Source organism: Elaeis guineensis, chromosome 4 (assembly GCF_000442705.2).
Source record: "Elaeis guineensis isolate ETL-2024a chromosome 4, EG11, whole genome shotgun sequence".
Classification (NCBI taxonomy): Eukaryota; Viridiplantae; Streptophyta; class Magnoliopsida; order Arecales; family Arecaceae; genus Elaeis; species Elaeis guineensis.
The window spans coordinates 43,152,815-43,168,617 of record NC_025996.2 but is presented as its reverse complement, the minus strand read 5'-3'; positions in this window follow the sequence as shown (position 1 = coordinate 43,168,617).

Sequence of the window (15,803 nt, the reverse complement as noted above, 5' to 3'; positions counted from 1 at the left end):
TATTAGGAGTAAAGTCCTAGTAAAAGTAAGGTAAGTAATGATTCTCTTCCTCACTATGAAGCCAATACCGATACTATCTGAATTTGTTATGCAAATCTTCAAACTGCTCAACTATTAATTATTTAGTGAAGATATCTACTAGCTGGTCTTTTATAGAAATTGGAAGCAAATCAACTTCTTCATTTGTTACTTTCTTTAATAAAATGATTATGAACCTCAATATGCTTTGTCTTTATATGAAATATAGGATTTCTTACCACTTAGGTTATACTCTCATTATCACAATAAAAAGAAATGATATAATCAATATCCCAACCTAAATCACGAAACAACCTCACAAGAAAACTTAACTCCTAAACTGCCACCATAGTCGTATGATACCCTGCCTCTAAAGAAACCAATACAAAAATAGATTGTCTCTTACGATGCTAATAAACAATACCAAATCTCAAATTGATAGAATAACTAGTAGTAAACTTATATGTGTCCACATCACCAACATAGTATATATCTATAAAATCTACTATTCTTAGGATATATAAAACAGCATCAAAATGTGGCTACCAATGATGCTGTAGATATTTAAATTGATGATGGCTGCCGGTAACTTCTCCTCAACACTAACTCTATGGTTGCTGCATCGAGATTTCGAGCATCCAACTTATCTCAACGAATACCAAGTTATCAGTTGTGATCATTGCTCACTATGATATTAGCTTTTTTTTGATTTTTTTAAATTATTATTCTACTTCTTATTTTTATTTTTACTATCACAAAATAAGGCCTCTATTTTTTGAAGGATACATCAAATCATGCATCTAATTATTAAGTACTTTTTAATTAATAAGTATGTTTTTAAATTTTACTAATACAAGTTGTTAAGTCCATTCAAACAGAGCTAGCATATAAGCACTATACTCTTTCTCCAAACCATAAACTAATAATTTACGTCATTTATTTTCATTATAACGAAAATTTGAATCAAGTATACTAAGCTCACCAAACAATTTTTTTCTCTTAAAAAATATTAGGAGATTATATATAAGAATACTTTATTTAAATCTTATTTTTCAAAAATTGAAGCCGAGCCTCGGTAGACTTCGAGTAGAGAGCAGCAAGAATATCTCATAACTTCTTCAGCTCCTCTATATCTAGAATATATCGATGATTTTTTTCATCCATATTAGTCTTGAGAATAAACATAGTGTTTCTAGATTTGGTCTTCCTTGTTTCCTCACTTTTGCATTGCTAGGTGTTTCTACTAGGTTTACCATATTTATCCCATTCACAATCTTCTATAAATCTTGTCTAATTAAATAAAATTTAATGCAAGCCTTCCAATACATAAAATTGGTATTGGTCAAATTTTTAATCCTAATGTAGGAAATGGTAGTAGCTTCAACTATAATGATTCACCTTTGAATTCACCAAAAAGAAATTCATATGCTTGTATTATTACACAGCGAATTACTGGAAGCTCTTCAATGATGTCAAGCTATGAACGCATGAATCACCAATCTCCAAGTCTATGACTCTAATGCCATGTAGAACAACATACTGTACAAAGTAGATCGATCATGCAGCCCAAGATCTAAAATAAGCATCAAAAAAAAAAAATAATAGAGAAGAGATGTTGGAAGAAAAGATTAGGAGAGCGAAAAAATAATTTATAAAAGAATTGAGCCACAAAAGAAGGCTCTCTCTCACACCTCACTAAAAATGATACCTTTAGTATATCGTCTCTTCCCACACCCTAAAAGGGATATCGAAGGTTCCTTTAAATATAGCATCACATAGGTGGATTCTTGGCTCATACCTAAATTCAAAAACTAAAACCACCGGAAGACAAACTTTAATAACTTCTTGAAAAATTGCTAAATAGAATAACACTGGGAATAGAATACTAATAGAAGTAGGATAATAATGATTCTCAACAAATGAGAATGTCATGGGCATTAAGGTGATTAAACTGGTTTTAAAATTTAGACTCACGGACTGGCTATTTAACATTTAGGCTCATCAACTAGAAGTCTGAAAACATGACATTGGTACTGCCCTTTTTTAACAGCATGTGAGATTGTGAGGCTTTTAGACAATGTAGATGAACTCAAAGCAATAAAGTGCATACAAGGAACTTGGGTCATCCATGCGATGCCAAGAACGTGGCAAAGAAAAAGACCATGACCTGAAAACAAGATCAAAGGAATGAACCGGAATCGAAGATTGATAGGGGGTGTAAGTGTTTATGCAGACCTGGCCAGGGCACATCAATGCCAGATTTGGCTTTCGATTGCAGTCTTCTTCTCATGAGATCGAAGACCAATATATTATAGAGTAATTTTTTGTGCACTACGTATAGTGCAACAAAATTGATGCGGAGTACACCACGCAATCATATTGAATCATGTAGTATAAACAAAATAGGGCAGACATATAATGCTGCTCTGTTTTTTATTCGTCAAATTTTTACTGATGAAAATATCATTTTCTTTTGTAAAATAAAGAAAAAGTAGTATTATTACTTTCTGATATTTTATATCATTTTTTATGAATATATATGATATTTTGAATAATATATATGACTTTTTATATTTTTATATGACATTCTAAATAATATATATGGTTTTTTGAAGCCTTATATGACTTCTTATAAATATATATGACATTCTGAATAATATATATGGATTTCTAATACCTTATATAATTTTTTATCAATATATATGATATTCTGAATAATATAAATAACTTCTTATGAATATATATGATATTTTGAATAATATATATGACTTTTTATATTTTTATATGATATCCTGTTGGTTATTAAAATCAACAGTAAATTATACGAGACATCAAAAAATTATAATAACTAATAGGGTATCAGATAAAGATACAAAAAATCATATATATTATTCACGATATCATATATTCATAAAAAATTATATATATTATTCAGAATGTCATATATATTGATATAAAGTCATATAAGATATCAAAAAATTATATATATTATTTAAAATATCATATATATTCATAAAAAATTATATATATTGTTTGAGATATCATATAAGATATCAGAAAGTCATATATATTATTTAAGATATCATATATGATATCAAAAAGTTATATATATTATTCAGGATATCATATAAAGATATAGAAAATCATATATATTGTTAAAGAAGTTATATATAATCATAAAAAATTATATATTGTTTAGAATATCATATATATTCATAAAAAATTATATAAGATATTAAAAAGATATATATATTATTTAAAAAATTATATAAAGATATAAAAAGTTATATATATTATTCAGAATATTATATATATTCAAAAAAAATTATATAAGGCATCAAAAAGCTATATATATTATCTAGGATGTCATATAAAGATATAAAAAATTATATAAGATATCAAAAAATCATAATAACCAACAAGATATCATATAAAGATATATGAAGTCATATATATTGTTCAAAATATTATATATACTCATAGAAAATCATATAAGGCATCAAGAAGTAATAATATTATTTTTTCTTTGTTCTATAGAGGAAAAAGATATTTTTGTCAAAAAAAATTTAATGAAAAAAATTAAGTGGCATTAAATATCTAGCTCATTATTAATTATGATACATGATTCAATATAATTGGATAGTGCACTCCACATCAATTTTGCTGCATCGCACATGATGAGTCAACAATTAGTCATATATTAGGACATCCTCTTGATTTCATTCTCATTTAGCGAAATTTCTTGCAAATTTATCAAAAAAAATGGAAAAAGATAATCAAGGATTAAATATGAAAAATCAGAAAGGATAAAGATTTGTTAGGTATTGTACCAATTATTTCATTAATCTGATACATCAAAAGGAAAACTGTGTTGTCTAAAAAGCTTAATTTCTTAGGACAACTTATCCAATAATAATTGTGGAAGGTCAGCTACAAGGCCAAAAACTATAAGCATAATTGCTATAACTGGGTTGTTTTCTTTTACTTTTACGTATATATATATCTTGTACCAAAAAAAAAAAAAAGGCCAAAAACCATCTCCAAGATAATTGCAATGGCTTGCCATTTTCCAAGTAGCCTCTCATCAATTTTTAAAACAAGCTTCACCTCAGGATATAATGGGCTAGCAACCCCCAGACTTTTATTGTTGTTTGTATGTTTAACTGGATTGGCCTCTGCAAGAATTAGAGCAAGTTTCAAAACAAGTTCAACCATAAGATATGAAGGGGTAGCCATTGGAAGGACCTTTACGTTTAGACTAACAGTTAAGATGCCTTTATAAGTCCATAACGGCTAGCAACCCTGAACTGATAGCTATAAATTAGAGCAAGCAAATCGATAATAATTCACAATCATTGATATTGAGAATATCCTCTTGTGCTAACCTATTTATCCTGTTCTTGTTAACGTGACTGAGCCTACAATGCCAAAGGTAGGCATCCGTTATATTATCTAACTTAGGACGTTTATTTGGAGTGCACATTACACTCACAGGCTATAACAAAATATAGATGTCATTTCTTAATTATCCTCATATTATTGTAACATCATTCATAATGATATCATAATAACCATTCTTTATTGATAAACTATAACCATTCTTTATTGATAAACTATAACCATCTTTGATCAAAAGATCAATAGAGATTATATTCATCAAGAAAGATGGATAATAGTGACAATCACTTAAAATGACACAAATGGATTTGAAAACAAGCTCGACAACTCCTAAAGTCAGGATTAAAATTTGACTTCCATCTCCCATATTTGAGAATCTCTTGCCGTTTTCAAATTTTCTACTAACTTGAAGTCCTTGCAATGAATTGCATATGTGAACTGAACTTTCGATATCCAATACCCAGATAGTAATGTCATATATGGAGAAATTATAAAGTGTTATCATATAAGTACCTCAACCAGCAACTAATTGCTCATTTTTCTTTAGCCTATTTGGGTCATAGTCTGTTTGACTTGGTTCAGCCTTAAACTTTTTAGCTAAATTAAGCTCAAGACCAATGTTTAACTTCTGATAATGGATATCAAAGTTAGGTCCAATAAGCTCATCATTGTCAAACAATGAGTGAGGCGACACAATATTGGCCATTTTTGAAAAAAAAACACAGACCTAATTAGTATATGAATTAATTAAACCTAAAGATATGGATTTTAGTCTAAAGATTTTTTACTATTTTATATGAATTGTTAACCTCTACCTTCAATACGAGGAATTACTTTAATTCTTTAGTGGGTACTAGAATCTGCAAATATTTTATACAGATCCGAGTATAGCTTAATCAATCCATGTGCATCTATAGATAGGTTTTTAACTAATTATTTCTTCAAATAATTTTTAATATTCAATTTTGCTCTAGATTTTATTTCAGTAGGTGATGGATCTCCACTGAAAGTCTCAATTAGGTCCAACCATTAACAGAACCTACTCAGTGATTGTAACTAATGAATGATCAGATCCAGTATGGCTTAGCCAACCTAATCATTCATCAGATAGTACAGTAGAGTCATCATATGATAAATGATAATTTCATTATATAGAGAAACACTAGATGGATGGTATTTGCAATGTCAATCAGAAATAATGGATCCATTATCATTCACCTTAATGGAAGGCTATGATCTAGTTATCACCATAACCAGCTCATTTTATGGACCTAAAAATTTATAAAATTTGGTTAACATAATTTAACAGAATTAAATACATAGATCAACTAATTTCAATCCTCCCACTGACTTCACTAAGTCTTGTCAAAGACAAAGACAAGTCCAACTAGAAGCTGTAGCGAAAATTTTGTGCAGGGACAAAATGATAATTTTAAATTTTTTTCAAAATTACTATTTTACAGCGGAATTATTAATTAATCTCATTAATTAATACTAATTAACCCTACACTAGGATCTAAATATGATACAACAGCATGCATTTAAATTTGAAATTCAAATTTGAATCAGTAAACCTTTTACAGTACTGTGTTCAGAACACATCACCTTTTGCGGGTAGTCGATCACCGCAATCTGATCACCGTCGGAGGGCTCTGATCGTCATGTCGCAGCCACACAAATATCTGGCCTCTGCAGATCATCCACACGAAGCTCCCGTCTGATCAGCTCCTCACGAATGCTAGTTTGTGATTTCACCCTTTTGATGGCAAATGTTGATCGAACTCCTTCGATCGATGTGTGCCGACTTTTTGGATGCTCTGGATCGTCTGTACAGTTGCTTGAGAGGTTGATGGATCTCTCCCTAAAATTTGGTGGACTCACGACACTCGTGGCACACCAATCTCACTTCCCGATCCCTAGGTAGAAACCCTAGGGTACACACCAAAAACCCTGCGCCCAATTTTCTCTCTTTTCTTTCTTTTTCTCTCGGAAGGTTTTGGACCTTCACCTCGCACACAAACCTTCCTCATGCCCCACTTTCTTTCTCTTAATTTTTTCTGCGCATGCCCCACCTTTCTGCTATTTTTAAAACAACATCGAACGTGTCTTATCCGCGTGAGAGGATAAAGACAAGTGGTTACACATTTGAATTCAAATTAAATTTGAATTCAAACGAAAACCAACTTATCCCTATCCTTTTGAGTGTGAGAAGAGAAGGGGCGTGGCTCTTTGTGCGTGGAAAATATTTCACGAGAAACCTTTTCTCGTGTAAGTAATGTGGCGCACAAAATGGATAAGGATGAAGGGGCAAGTGATAAGTTATCCATTCAAATTCAAACATGCTTTGAATTTGAATGGCTAACTAATTATTTTATCCATCCATATGGCGCACAAATGAGGGCGTGGGGAAGGGTTTTGCATGAGAAAAATTTCACGAGAAGTTTCTTCTCGTGAATTCAAATGGGTGCAAGGAAGTTGGGTGTCGCAGGGAATTTAAAACAAGATGGTTTGATTCAAATTGAGCCAACCTAATCTAAATAGGTTAAGCACAATTAGAATAGATTAAACCTAACATAATTAGGCTTAATTAGGCTCAATAAAATCCTAATTAAATCAAGAATTAACTAAGCCTAACCACTGATCAAATCAGGGACTAAACCACCTTAGCGATTAGGTCAACATTTAACCTAATCGGGTCAATCCAAACTGAATCCAATTCAATTGGACTTGATCCAAAAATAATTACTCAATAAAATTGAGTTAATTAGCGATCAAATCACTAACTAAACCTCTCATAAATATTGAGTCCAAATCTGATGGGCAATCAGGCATCAGAGACCATCGATATGAAACCCTGATCAAAGAATTCAAATTTCAAATTCAAAATTTAAAATTTAAAATTTTGACCCCGGTACACAAAATGTATGGAACTCATGATCAGAGAATCCTAATTCTCAATCATAGAGTCCCAGACAGATAAGACTCATAATCAGCCATCAGATCAGAAAAGAACCTCTAATGTGTGTGACCCCGCAGGTTCGAACCTAAGCCGGTAGCACAGGAACCAATTCCTATACTAATCGAAGTGACCATCTAGCAATGGTACCCGACGACCAGATAGGTCGAATAATCGCAATCGCAACATTCAGAACCTACGTGAATATGGTCACCGTATAATTCATCCCTTTTGACCCCCGTGTTTAGGACGACTCAGGGTTAAACTGTCAACCCTGATGAGATCATCCGAATCGTGCTCAACTCAATTAGTCCTGTGACTCCTCACTAGGACTATCCTGGCCAAGGTTTTGCTAAATTGAAACACGACTGTACACAGCTCCTAAACTGGAGTGGTCAATCCCATCTTGACACACGCACCGACAAGTCAAGTACTTGACTACACCCAGCAGCCTTCCGTCACTGAATTAGAAATTCAGGTAGTCCAGTGCCTAAGTGCAGTGAGTTGCTTGTAAGTCACCGTGGCGGTCTCAGGTCGGAGGGATATTTATACCCATATCCCATCGGAGCAAATCTTGACAGTAGAAATAGCTCCGGAGTTGGTCACGTTCAGTGCAGATGTACCATTACATCTCACCTGTATGCCATAAGAGTATCTCCACACTCTTTGGTTATGAGGACAACCAACCCATATGGCACACAACGACCTATGCTCGATAAACGTTGTCGTCCTTGGTAACAACGTATCATTTGGTCGCGAACATATTTAAGGACTAAGCGACAAATCCTCTTTTGTCGAGTCTAAATAGTCCTAAGGACTTCACCACAACACAGGAGTTCATTAGAAGATGAAACATTTGTGATGAAAAAATACCAAAATAATTTTTATTTATTTATAATTCATGTACTAATACAGAAGGAGCACAACCGTCAATAGGCTGACGATTGACTTTGGGATACTATTCCCAACAATCTCCCACTTGGCCTAAAGCCTATCGGTGCAGTATCTAATACCCATCTTCGACTTGTAGTCGTTGAACTCCTTCACCGCAATGGCTTTAGTGAATGGGTCAGCCAGGTTCTCCTTTCCGTCGATCTTCTGAAGGTCGATGTCACCTCGATCCACGATCTCCCGGATGAGATGGTAGCGGCGCAGAATATGCTTCGTCCGCTGGTGTGCCTTTGGTTCCTTCGCCTGAGCAATGGCTCCAGAGCTGTCGCAGTAGAGCAGAACTGGACCAACAAGAGAGGGTGCTACTCCGAACTCGGTGATGAATTTCCTCAGTCACACCGCTTCTTTGGCAGCATCTGATGCAGCAATATACTCTGCCTCGCATACTGAATCAGCCACAATGTACTGCTTGGAACTCTTCCAGCAGACAGCCCCACCATTAAGGGTAAAAATAAATCCTGACACACTCTTGCTATCATCGTGATCAGACTGAAAACTAGAGTCTGTAAACCCTATAAGTCTCAAGTCCGATTCACCATATATAAGCCACTGGTCCTTAGTATTTCTTAAATACTTCAGGATGATTTTAACAACCTTCCAGTGATTCTCTCCTGGATCAGATTGGTATCTACTCACTACCCCTAGTGAGTATGCCACATCTGGTCGTGTACATGTCATGGCGTACATGATAGATCCCACTGTCGAAGCATATGGAATCCTACCCATACGCTCTCTCTCTTGAGGTGTTGTCGGACAATCCCTCTTCGAGAGAGAAATTCCATGGCCTACCGGTAGATAGCCTTTCTTGAAATTTTTCATGCTGAACCTTTTCAGCATAGCATCAATGTACGTGGACTGGGATAAGCCAAGCAACTTTTTGGATCTATCCCTATAGATCCTCATCCCTAGGATGTAGGAAGCTTCTCCCAGATCCTTCATGGAGAACTGTGACGATAGCCAAATCTTTATTCCCTGTAATGCAGGGACATCATTCCCGATTAAGAGAATGTCATCCACATACAATACAAGAAATACTACTACTGGACCATTAGCCCACTTATAAATGCAGGGCTCTTCTCCGTTCTTAATGAAGCCATACGTTTTGATCGTCCTATCAAAACGTATGTTCCAACTCCGAGATGCCTGCTTAAGTCCATAAATGAACCTCTGTAGCTTGCACACCTTAGACTCATCTGTGGATGTGAACCCTTCAGGTTGTATCATATACACCTCTTCATCCAGCTCTCCGTTTAGGAAAGCTGTCTTCACATCCATCTGCCAGATTTCATAGTCCAGATGGGCAGCTATCGCAAGCATAATCCGAATGGATTTGAGCAATGCCACAGGAGAAAACGTCTCGTCATAGTCTATACCATAATGTTGACGATATCCCTTGGCAACCAGACAGGCTTTATAGGTCTCCACCTTTCCGTCTGCGCCCCTCTTCCTTTTGAAGACCCATTTACACCCTATGGGTTTTACTCCTTCGGGTGGGTCAACCAATGTCCACACATCGTTGACCTTCATGGACTCCATTTCGGATTTCATGGCCTCTAGCCATTTCTCAGAGTCAGGTCTCTGCATTGCATCCATGTAGGTGATCGGATCCTCATCATTTTCATCAAGTTCGACAGGATCACCATCCCGGACCAAGAAACCATAGTATCTGTCCGGTTGATGTGGTACTCTACCAGACCGTCTTAAGGGTGCATAATCAATGGGCTCCGGATCTGATCTAATCAAATCCGGTTCAGATTCAGTAACATGTGTCGATTTTTCCACCTGTCGAACTTCGTCAAGTTCGACTTTAGAGGCAACAGTTCCTTCACTAAGGAACTCCTTTTCTAAAAAGATTGCCTTAAGGCTGACAAACACTTTTTGCTCATCAGCAAGGTAGAAATAATACCCTTTGATCTCTTTTGGGTACCCTATAAAATTACACTTATCAGACCTAGGTCCAAGCTTGTCTGTAATTAAACGTTTAACATAAGCCGGACACCCCCAAACCCTAAGGTGCGAGAGTACTGGCTTACGTTCTATCCATATCTCATATGGCATTTTGGCTACAGACTTATTCGGAACTCTATTTAGAAGGTAACAAGCCGATTCGAGCGCATATCTCCAGAGGGAGATCGGCAGACCAGCAAACCCCATCATGGATCGAACCATGTCTAACAGGGTCCGATTCCTCCTTTCAAACACACCATTATGCTGTGGTGTTCCAGGAGGAGTCCACTGAGAGAGAATCCCATTCTCCCCTAGATACGTCAGAAACTCATTGGAAAGGTATTCACCTCATCGATCAGATCGAAGAGTTTTAATACACTTTTCAATTTATTTTTCTACCTCATTTCGGAATAGTTTGAATATTTCAAATGATTCCGACTTATGCTTCATTAAATAGACATATCCATACCTAGATAGGTCGTCTGTGAAGGTTATGAAGTAGAAAAATCCATCTCTTGTACTTGAGCTCATGGGTCCACATACATCGAAATGTACCAGACCTAAGAGTTCACTGGCTCGCTCACCTTTTCCAGTAAAAGGTGACTTGGTCATCTTCCCAAGAAGATAGGACTCACAGGTTGGAAGTGATTCACAATCACTAACTTCAAGAATTTCTTCTTGAGCCAACCTGTTTATCCTGTTCTTATTGATATGACCTAGCCTACAGTGCCAAAGGTAGACTTCTGACACATTATCTATTCTAGAGCGTTTACCGAAGTTTTGAACCACATTAACAGGCTGTGATAGTAAGTAAATTCCATTATTTAATTGTCCAACAAATATTGTAACATCATTCAAAATGATATTGTAAATATTTCTTTTTATTAAAAAATCATAACCGTACATGGCTAAAAGGCCTACAGAAATAATATTTAATAAAAAACTTGGACAATAGTGACATTCACTCAGAATTACATTACGAGAATTGATTACAAGACTCATGATTCCTAAAGCTAGAACTGGAACTTTGCTTCCATCTCCAACGTTCAGAAACCTCTCGCCTTCATCAAATCTCCTACTGACCTGCAGACCCTGCATCGAATTACAAATATGATAAGGGCTTCCGGTATCCAATACCCAGGCAGTAGTATCACAAATCGAAAAGTTGCAAGGAGTTATCATATAATTACCTTGCTTCTTCTTTGGCCTGTTCGGGTCTAGGGAGGCAATGTATTGAGGACAGTTCCTCTTCCAATGCCCCTGCTTCTTGCAAAAGAAGCACTCCGCCTGGCTCTGGTCGTGTTTGCGCTTCTTGGTCTGACCCTGTGCTACTGTCCCAGCATGAGATTGCAACTTCTTATTTTTCTTCTTCTTGTTCTTCTTCCCCTTCCCAAAGGGTTGACGACGAGAAGAAGACCCTCCCACTACATTCACCGACTCCTTATGGAGTTGGTGATCCTTCTCAAAGTTCTGCAGCAACCCCAACAATCCGTGGTAGTTTACTGCAGGCTTTGTCATTCGAAAATGAGTAAGGAATGAGAGGAAGGACTTGGGCAAGGAATTAAGGATCGCATCCTTACCGAGCTGCTCATGCAGAGGAAAGCCCAATTTGCTTAGGCGCTCAATCATCTCGATCATGTACAGTACATGATCAGTGACTGAGGCCCCATCCCTCGTCCGAGCATTGAAAATGGCACAACTAGTTTTGTGCCTTTCAACTTCGTCAGGCGTGCCAAAGGAGTCGTTCAACATTTGAAGCATCTCCTGTGGTTGGGCGTTCTCAAACCTTCGGCTGAACTCGTCATTCATTGCTGCCAGCATAATACATCGAATGGTGATGCGGTCATTGAGCCACTTCAAGTAAGTATCTTGGATCGCCTTACTAGTGATCGGAGCTGGCTCCTCAGGTGCTGGATCCGTTACTACATAAAGGATCCGCTCATGCTCAAGGACGATTTTCAATTTTCGATACCAGCTATCGAAATTGGGTCCCATGAGCTTGTCATTATCTAATAATGACCGGAGCGACAGGGTAGTGGCCATAGCTGCATAAAGAAAAACGATACCTCTATTAGTACATAAATTAATACTAAAGATTTGGACTTTAGTCTAAAGTTTTTCTCAATATTTTTACGAACTGGTAGCCTCATCCTCCAATTTGAGGAATTACTTTAATTCCTTAATGGGTACTAGAATCCACACAGACTACACACGAGCCCAACTTTGGTTGGTCAACCCATGTGCATCTATGGATAGGTTCTTAACCAGTTGTTTCTCTAAACAACTTCTAGTAATTGATTTTGCCCCAGAACCTAATCAGTAGGCTTTGGCCTCCACTGAAAAGATCTGGTTAGGTCCAACCATTAACATGACTTAATTTAGTGAATCGAACCAATAAATGATCAGGCCCGACTTTGGCCGGCCAACCTAACCACCATCAGAAAGACTCAATCAAATTATCATATTATGAATAATAATTCCATTAGCCAATGAGCACCAGGCCTTTGGCCTCCAATGATCATTGAACTAATGGACTCATTATCATCACTTAATGGGAGGCTATGACTTAGTTATCATTATAACTTAATCATTTTAGGGACCTAATAATTTTGAGAATTTTATTAAAGAATAGTAGAAAGATATCATCCAGCCAATTTCAATCCTCCCACTGACTTCACCAAGTCAGATTAAAAAAGATTTAATTAAAGCTGGCATTAGGAGCACCTAAATCAGTCACACTGATTTACCTAATGACATGGGTGAGCTCTAATCACCAAGTGATCTAATCAAAATCTAACTTACCAGATTGGCCAGTAAGTGAGATCAATGGTGGGATTTGCCATTAACTCGTAATGATCGAATCAATGCGAGTAGCTCCCGCTTAAGAACCACTGGTCAAAAACTGTCGAACTTACCTTAGACACCAACCGTTCATTAGTTTTAATTTTGATCAACTTAGTAAATAGGGCTCCACCGCGTAGCCATGAATTAAGTCCATCTTGGTCTAGTTAAAGACATGGACCCATTCAACTACAACTATTGAAGTTGAGTCTAGAGTATCCTTGACCTAATCTAATTCAACTTTTGATTAGATTTGACCAATTACTCCATTTAGTCCATTTTTTAAGCTAACCTTAGGTCTAACCCAATTATGGACCTAATTCATCTAACCCATTGACCCACAAGTTTATGCAATTGTCTTAGGTCTTAATTCACAATTCTAGACCTACTAGACAACACTTAATTCTTTTAATTAAGTACTTGGGCTGATGGGTCAGGGTTTGGCATTTCGAAAATAATTTTAAATTTTGAAAGATTTTATTTTCTGTTCACCAAATGTGTTGACTCATTTCACAAACGGGTCAGCACATTTCATAAACAGCAATCTATTGCTCATTTCATAACAGAAAATAACTCAAAATAAATCATAAATTTTTTTTAGATCTAATCTAACACATTCATGATAAATTTTATAATTAAGTCCTTTCGCTGCTTCATCGGCATGGGATATAATTGCATCGGCACCCCTACCGCCATAGGAGACCCCATCGAATGGGAAGAGAGGGCCTTTAAACCCTACTTTTCTCCTATGACCGGACGGCCATGGCAACCAACCCAATTAGATTACTTGCTACTTGGATCAAGTATATCTAAATATACCAATTTCAAAATTTAAATTTTGAATTTCAAATTTCAAATTTCAAATTTAAATTTTAAATTTCAAATTTGAGATTTCAACCAAATTTCAAATTTGAATTTCAATCTTTGAATTTAAATTTAAATTTTGAATTTTAAATTTTGAATTTCAAATTTTAAATTTTGAATTTCAAATTTCAAATTTCAAATTTGAGATTTCAACCAAATTTCAAATTTCAAATTTTGAATTTCAAATTTGAAACTTCTAACAAATTTCAAATTTCAAATTTCAAATTTCAAATTTTTGAATTTTGAATTTTGAATTTTGAATTTCAAATTTAAACTTATAGATTACACCTTAATCTACGCATGCATATGTATATCATATTCTAGAACCATGCTCTGATACCATTTGTAGCGAAAATTTAGTGCAGGGGCAAAATGGTAATTTTAAAATTTTTCAAAATTACTATTTTACAGTGAATTATTAATTAATCTCATTAATTAATACTAATTAACCCTACACTAGGATCTAAATATGATACAACAGCATGCATTTAAATTTGAAATTCAAATTTGAATCAGTAAACTTTTACAGTACTGTGTTCAGAACACATCACCTTTTGCGGGTAGTCGATCACCGCAATCTGATCACCGTCGGGGGCTCTGATCATCACGTCACAGCCACAAAATGTCTGCCTCTGCGGATCATCCACACGAAGCTCCCGTCTGATCAGCTCCTCACGAATGCTAGTTCGTGATTTCACCCTTTTGATGGCAGATGTTGATCGAACTCCTTCGATCGATGTGTGCGACTTCTCGGATGCTCTGGATCATCTGCACAGTTGAGAGGCTGATGGATCTCTCTAAAATTTGGTGGACTCACGACACTCGTGGCACACCAATCTCACTTCCCGAACCCTAGGTAGAAACCCTAGGGTACACACCAAAAACCCTGCGCCCAATTTTCTCTCTTTTCTTTCTTTTTCTCTCGAAGGTTTTGGACCTTCACCTTCACAAAGCCTTCCTCACCCCACTTTCTTTCTCTAATTTTTCTGCACGCCCCACCTTTCTCCTTTTTAAAACAACGTCGAACGTGTCTTATCCGCGTGAGAGGATAAAGATACATTTGAATTCAAATCAAATTTGAATTCAAACGAAAACCAACTTATCCCTATCCTTTTGGGCGTGAGAAGAGAAGGGGCTGGCTCTTGTGTGCATGGAAAATGTTTCACGAGAAACCTTTTCTCGTGTAAGTAATGTGGCGCACAAAATGGATAAGGATGAAGGGGCAAGTGATAAGTTATCCATTCAAATTCAAACATGCTTTGAATTTGAATGGCTAACTAATTATTTTATCCATCCATATGGGCACAAATGAGGCGTGGGGAAGGGTTTTGCGTGAGAAAAATTTCACGAGAAGTTTCTTCTCTCAAATGGGTGCAAGGAAGTTGGGTGTCGCAGGGAATTTAAAACAAGGTGGTTTGATTCAAATTGAGCCAACCTAGTTTAAAAAGGTTAAGCACAATTAGAATAGATTAAACCCAACATAATTAGGCTTAATTAGGCTCAATAAAATTCTAATTAAATCAGAATTAACTAAGCCTAACCCCTGATCAAATCAGGGACTAAACCACCTTAGCGATTAGGTCAACATTTAACCTAATCGGGTCAATCCAAACTGAATCCAATTCAATTGGACTTGATCCAAAAATAATTACTCAATCAAATTGAGTTAATTAGTGATCAAATCACTAATTAAACCTCTCATAAATATTGAGTCCAAATCGATGGGCAATCAGGCATCAGAGACCATCGATATGAAACCCTGATCAAAGAATTCAAATTTCAAATTCAAAATTTGAAATTCAAAATTTTGACCCCGGTACCCAAAATG